We start from the raw sequence: 7174 nt of genomic DNA, 5'->3' as shown, positions 1-7174 counted from the left end.
CTCTCTCTCTCTCTCTCGGGTTTGCTGACTGCAAGCACCCGGAAGGAGTGCCTGCCAAACACCTGTTGGATTTCCCATACCTGTCCTTGCTTCTGAGACCTGTGTTTCCCTTGGAAGAAGATCTTTGAACCTGACCAGCTATCTGCATCTGTCAGTAAGCAGAGGTCTGAGTCCATCTGGACTTGGGACCTTTCTCTTGTGTCCCTGTCTAATCTGCTACAGATCAATACCTCTAATAATGATCAAGAGAGGTTTGCTTAGTGTGGGATAGCAAGACTTAGGGTTCAAGGTTTTTAGGTGAGAGAGGAGAGGGGAGACAGAGTAGTCCATCAATTCTCTGAAGATCCTTCTGGCGAAGGTTTAGTTCTTGGGGTATTTAGATAGTAAATAGTGATAGAAATTCCCTTTCCCCTCCAAACTTCTCTTTGAGAATAAATTACAACTACTCATGACTTTTGCCTGATCTGTGACTGAGTGGTCTGTGTGTTGGACCCTAGACCAGGCTGAGACCTGGTCAGTTAACTGCTGGCCCTCAACTCACATGGTAAAACCTTTGTTACTGGCCCAAAGTAATTCATCTCCCAACTATCCCTATTACATATGTATCTAGGGACTTGTTTCATGAAATGACCTGTTTGGAATAAAATACAACCCATGATGCAACTGGAAGGGATATTTCAGCACACAAAGTCCCAGATGAACACCACAAAAATTCTCCATACAAACCCACTTGAAATAAAATAAATTAGTAAATGTCATGAAATTGCACAATCAAAAACTGTTTACAGTGAAGATCATTTCACTAATTATGATTTTTCTCTAGAGATTTTTACACAAGAGACTCTTGATTCTTTGGACTTGATTACAGAGATGCTTGAGGGAGAAGAACCTCAATTCACAATAAAGGTATAAGCCATCTACCCAGAATAATGCAGAAGACCTCAGGCATCTCTATGAGGAGTTTGCCCATGCTCAGGTGAGTTTGGCCATTTGTAGGATCAGGTACTTCTAGACTACAACTCAGCTTTCCAGATATTTGGTTATTTTCATCTCTTTGAGGGAGAAGTTGGGTGATAATGAAGGGTGGAGGGAGGTGTGCCTGAATAGAAGCTTGAAAGCTGTGGCAGTAAAAATGAATGAGTATGGCTGACATCTCTAGGCAATTCATAAGAAAAAGGCTACAAACACTGAAAGAGTGAAAATTGTTCTAAATGACTTAAAAGTCTTTCCCCAGTTTAGCATAGAATTATAATGCCATAATCTGTATAGAAAGACAATGATGGGGACATCTGGGTAGCTCAGTGGATTGAGAGCCAGGCCTAGAGATGGGAGGTCCTAGGTTCAAATCTAGCTTCATGCACTTTCTAGCTGTGTGACCCTGGGCAAGTCACTTAACCCCCATTGCCTAGCCCTTACCACTCTTTCTGCCTTGGAGCCAATACACAGTATTGAGTCCAAGATGGAAGGTAAGGGTTTAAAAAAAGACAATTATTATTATCATATCTGCCACTAATAGCTTATGCTTACCATAGTCTATCAGACAAATAGCATTCAAATATTTATTTGAACTACTAAATCAAGAAATGAAACAAAAATATCTTTTTCAAAATTGTAGAATACATACCTAATGATTGCATATCACAGAAGGGAAGGGATTTGGAATACAAAGTAAATTTATTTTTAGAATATAAAATATTGGTTATCAAATTCGAATTGGATGTTGGAATGGAGTAGAATTTCAATAATTACAAGGTACTAGAATATAAAATACCATGGCCTACAGGAACTAAAGAAGATAGAACCGTGGATGTCAGAGCTGTGAGAAAGTCTAAAACCTATCATTTGACAGAGGAAGAAACTCCAAATGGTCCCAAGTAGAAAATTAGATATTCTAGATAAACTAACAATAGATTTAAAGCTGAAAGACTTTTTTCATGGGATACATAGTCCAATTTGCTTATTTTGTAGATAAGACCAAAATTAAGATCTAGAGCATTTGCTTTTTTGCTGTGTCACAATGCACCAGTTAAAAGCAGAAGGATTCAGAGAAGGCCTTTCTCATTTTAAACCTAGGATTCTCTTCATTTTAAATTTGTTGAATGTAGAGGGGGTTTTATACAATGAAAGTATACTAGAAACTCTTACCTTTGCCTACTTCAGAATTGGTTGAAGAGTCTGAAACCAAAGACTATACAGAATTGTGTGAATTGGGAAAGTGCTGGTTGTCTCTGTTGGGTACGGAATGATCCTTTATTATGGCTTATTACTTCTTATGTGCTTGTGTTCTTTAGTGTTAAGCCCAGAAAGCCAAGGGAATATACATGGCCAGGCTTATTGGCCTGGGGGAAGAGACATTTTCACCAACTGCTAAACACTAATTCCTTTCTAGATCTATATAATAGTGGATAGCATGCATCCCTGATCAATGATTATTGCAGTTAGAAGATTATGGAATCGTGGGAAGGAATTTTGGAAAGAACAGATGACAGAAGGAAGGCTGAATGTGTGGCAACTAGCTGGGTGACCCTGGTTAAATGACTGAATCTCTGTTTGCCTCAGACTTTTCAACTTAAAATAGGCACAATTAAGTTACATCTCCAGGGTTGGGGTGAGAATCAAATAAAGTAAAAATTAACTTAGCACAGTGACTAGCCCACAGTATGTATGACATAAAGGTGGATTGTAATTGTTATTGCTATTAGCATTATCATTAGAATCTAAGCCCTCTGATTCTAAATCGTGATCTTGGCATGACGATTACAATATCCTTTGCTATCATTATGACCGTGAGTCTTTGGTGATTTACAGAAGCATGTGATCATAGTTTTTGCATTGCAGGGAACATTTATTTCCTCTCCTTTCTATTTGTTTATTTATTTATTTACATTTGTAAACCCTTAACTTCTGTGTATTGACTCCTAGGTGGAAGAGTGGTAAGTGTAAAGCAATGGGGGTCAAGTGACTTGCCCAAGGTCACACAGCTGGGAAGTGTCTGAGGTCAGATTTGAACCTAGGACTTCCCATCTCTAGGCCTAGCTCTCAATCCACTGAGCTACCCAGCTGCACCCCCCTCTCCTTCTTTTTAAAAGATGAACAAACTGAGGTCCAAAATGATCAAGTGATTCTTTCAGGTCACAAATGTATGAAGTTAGTCAAGATGTGAGCCAAGATTATTGCACTCTATTTAGTTCTGTTGTCCCCACGGTTTCCTAGTGTGTGTTATTGTGAGTGTGTTGAGTTGGTAGGGATTAATATGAAAGTGGTCAACTTGGAACCTGAAATTTTGTAGAGTCCTGTCCTCTGAGTGGATATCTTTGCAAGTGGGATGTCAGACCTAGAGAACATACTGGGTCTAGATGCTGATTGAACCCCTGGGTTTTACATATGTATATAGCATTTGGATTCTTGTTACCACAATATTCTTCTGATGTCTAGAATCTGATTGGTTTATAGAGTCTGAGCCTCAGTTATATGAGAATTTAGAGTGCTGCTCATAAAGGTTAAGTGATTTACCCGAGGGAAAAATGTGATTTTTTTTCCCCATGAAAATAGGGGACAAAATCATTGACTGAAACAGAGGGGAGTAAGCTGGAATTAGGGTCTTTTGGAGAAAACAGGTGTGGAATAGATGCTGGGAAGACAACATATTTGACTATTTGGAGGATTTATACAAGGGTATAAGTAGCAAAGCTCTCCTGACCCTGTCTCCAAAGTTTAAAGCTATTTGTATAATAAATTGACTGACTCTGAACTACTGCTTATACTGCTGATAATTTTTTTTTAGATTGAAATGTCTTGACCTGCTAGATGGAACATCAGATAATCACAGGATCCTAGAAAAGGTTCCTTCTATTAATTATAAAAGTCAAGGGTGCAGGTATATAGCTCAGTGGATTGAAAGCCACACCTACAGAGGGGAGGTCTGGAATTCAAATCTGGCCTTATACATTTCCTATTTGTGTGACTCTAGACAAGTCACTTAACCTCCATTACCTAGCCTTTACCACTCTTCTGTCTTGAAACCTATACACACTGATTCTGTACTGATTCTACTGATTTTAAAACAGAAGATAAGAGTTTTAAATAATAATAATAGTTATCATTTATATAATTCCTATGTTTTAAGCATCTTATACAATGTGGTAGCAAGAATTCAAAAGCTAATGACCCCTATACACACATATAACCCAGGGGGGCAATCAGCATTTAGACTGAGTATGTTCTCTGGATCTGACATCTCCCTGTGAGGTAGGTGCTATTCTTATCCACATTGTATTAGTGAGGAAAATGCAATTGAAGTGAAGTCATTTGCCCAGTGTCATAAGCTAGTAAGTGTCTGAGGCTAGATTTGAACCCAGATCTTTCTGAATCCAGACACAGCACTGTATTCTGTATAGCTTGGCCAACATTGGTTCCTATAAAAATATATGATGAATTATTAAAGGAATGGAAAGCAGTAATCTCAATGTACTAGCATAAAATGATTAAAAATAGGACATGGGAGTTTAACTTCATTTTCTTTCTTGACAGTGTAATTAAACAGCTATGTATATAATATGTTTACTAAAGATATATTTTATCTAGATTTCAGTTAATTACCTGTTAAAGCCTCTCATCTGTCCCTATACAGAAGACATAGAGATTGTGGCTGAACAATAAGCCTGTTAGGGAGATTTGGAAATGACTGAATGATTGGAGGTTACATAATCATTTATGATTCAATGTCTATTTTGAAGGAAACTTTACAGTGGAGTTGTCCAAAGATCAGTGCTTTGTTCTCTGCTATTTAGCATTCCTATTGGGAGCTTACATAAAAGAAGAAAGAGAATTCATGTTCAATTCACTGAAAATACAGTTAAAAGTGATTGAAAAATGTGTAATAGATTCAGAACAAAAAATAATCTTGGCAGGGTTAGATGGTAGGATTGATCTAATAAATGATTCCCCCCATAGATAAGTGTAATTTCTTAGGTTCAAAATGTCAGTTTCAGAAATACAAGAGAAAGCTCAGTGGTGTTTTGGGTTGGGGCAGAATCCTAGGATATGCCAGAACTGAACATCTGATCCCATCATGCTATTCTTGCAATTCTCCCAGTCTTTAGCCCATCATCAATTCTCTAGGATTTGTACCAGCTCATTTGCTTTACAAAAGACACAGGGACATTTTGCTGAGAACTCTTGGGGACGTTTGTTCCTGCATCCAGAGCTGTCATGAAGTGTTACACAAGTCTTATCTTCACATCCAGGGTACAAACTCCTCTACAATGGTTTTATTGGTGTCTTATTTAATATTCTCATAGATTTTTTGTGTCTAGTATAATAGACAGAAGATATCAATCCAAAACTCACTAACATACCAAGTTAATGAATAGAACTTACCAACTCTGCTATCAGGGCCTTGCCTATAGATTCACAGATGCTGGAATCAAATGCTGCCTTTGAGGTCAATGACCTGTTTGACTTTGAGTTAACATGGCATAATCATGTGGCCTTTTATAGTTTTAGGTATGGATCCTGCTCTGTACACTCTACATTATCAATATCCTTGAAAAATTGTATTCATAATTAAAAAGATTATTCTAGATTTGGTAAAGCTGAGAGAATTAAAGAAGATCTGTCTCCTTTCCTGACTATTGCCATTTATAAGAAAGCTAAAGAACTCACTAACTTTTTTGGCCTCCATATCAAAATGTTGACATTTATTATGGAGTACACTCAGATCTTTTTACAAGCTACTATGCAACCATGCCCACTGTGACATGTATTTATAGTTGTTTTTGTTAAGTCAAGTGAAAATATATATATATATATATATATATGTGTGTGTGTGTATATAAATATGTTTGTATATAAAGCATATATATTTAATCTTATTCCAATCATATAAATTTTCTAATCAGTTAAGCTATTTCTTGTACTTCTCTATTGGCTTTTTTTTATCCTGGGACTCCATTTTAGGAGCATAGGGCCACAACCAGTAGGCAATGGGTCATTCAGGGTCACCCAGCTGGGAAGTGTCTGAGCCCGGACTTGAACCTAGGACCTTTCGTCTCTAGGCCTGGCTCTCAGTCCACTGAGCTAGCCCAGCTGCCCCTACTTTAGGTTGCAGTTTCTTTAGCAGATGTAGTTTTTACAGGGTGGGGTTGCTAGCCCCATGCCCAACCCTCCTCCTTTTTTCATCTATTGGCTTAGGTACCCTTAATAGTTTTTGTTTTCTAAAAACTCTATTATGAGGTCATGTTTGTTTTTATCCATATCATTTGAAAAAGAAAATAAAAATGCCCAGGACCAATTTCTCTAGGCACTTTCCCATAAATTGACTTTCAACAAATGACTGACTTTTGGGTTTGGCCTGGATCTATTATATTATTACTATGGATTTTTTTCTCTAATAATGCTATTTCCAACTTATCCATGCCTGTCCATCTTGTGGGGTTCTTGTTCATGTCTTCTTATAAATTTGCCATGGAAGCTATACCTAGAGTGTTGGAACCCTCATTACTTTATACCAATGTCACATATATAGCAGTGGAACATTTCTGACTACTTACCATTGCTCACCCTTTCTGGGAGAGCAGCTCATCTTCTTCTCTCACATAAATTTCCCTTATAATGTTTTTTTTTTATTTAGATCATTGGTATTCCTTAGCATACAACCATATGTTATACTATATTGATGCCCAACATGTATCTTTTGATTGACTTGTATCAGCTATCCATTTGAAATTCTTTAGATGTAGTTCTAAATATTTCAAAGCCCTATAATGACTCTGGAAGAATATTAGTATTCAAAATATTTCCAGGAGAAACTCAAAATCATTGTAGGAGTTTCACAATTTCCTAACAGACATATGACTTGCTTCTCTCCCATTTAATTCAGGACCCAACCTATTCTTCATTTGTACTGGAAGCAAGCACAGTGGAAAATGAAGATATTTCTTTATACATATTATATAAATGTATATGTATATCTATCCAGATATATATAGATCCATGTGTCTTTATCTATATATCTATATATAATTTAAATAGAGATAAGATTTATCTAGATAAAGATATATCAATAGATCAATCAATTGACTAAAAGCTGGATAGAATTGGAAAAGTCCTAAAGTTCAGATACCTAAATGCAAGTCACAATCGGGGCAATACAATTCTACTTCTACTTCACCAT

The sequence above is a fragment of the Gracilinanus agilis genome, chromosome 6 (assembly GCF_016433145.1).
Source record: "Gracilinanus agilis isolate LMUSP501 chromosome 6, AgileGrace, whole genome shotgun sequence".
Taxonomy (NCBI): domain Eukaryota; kingdom Metazoa; phylum Chordata; class Mammalia; order Didelphimorphia; family Didelphidae; genus Gracilinanus; species Gracilinanus agilis.
The sequence above is the reverse complement of the archived record's forward strand: the minus strand, read 5'-3'. Positions refer to the sequence as shown.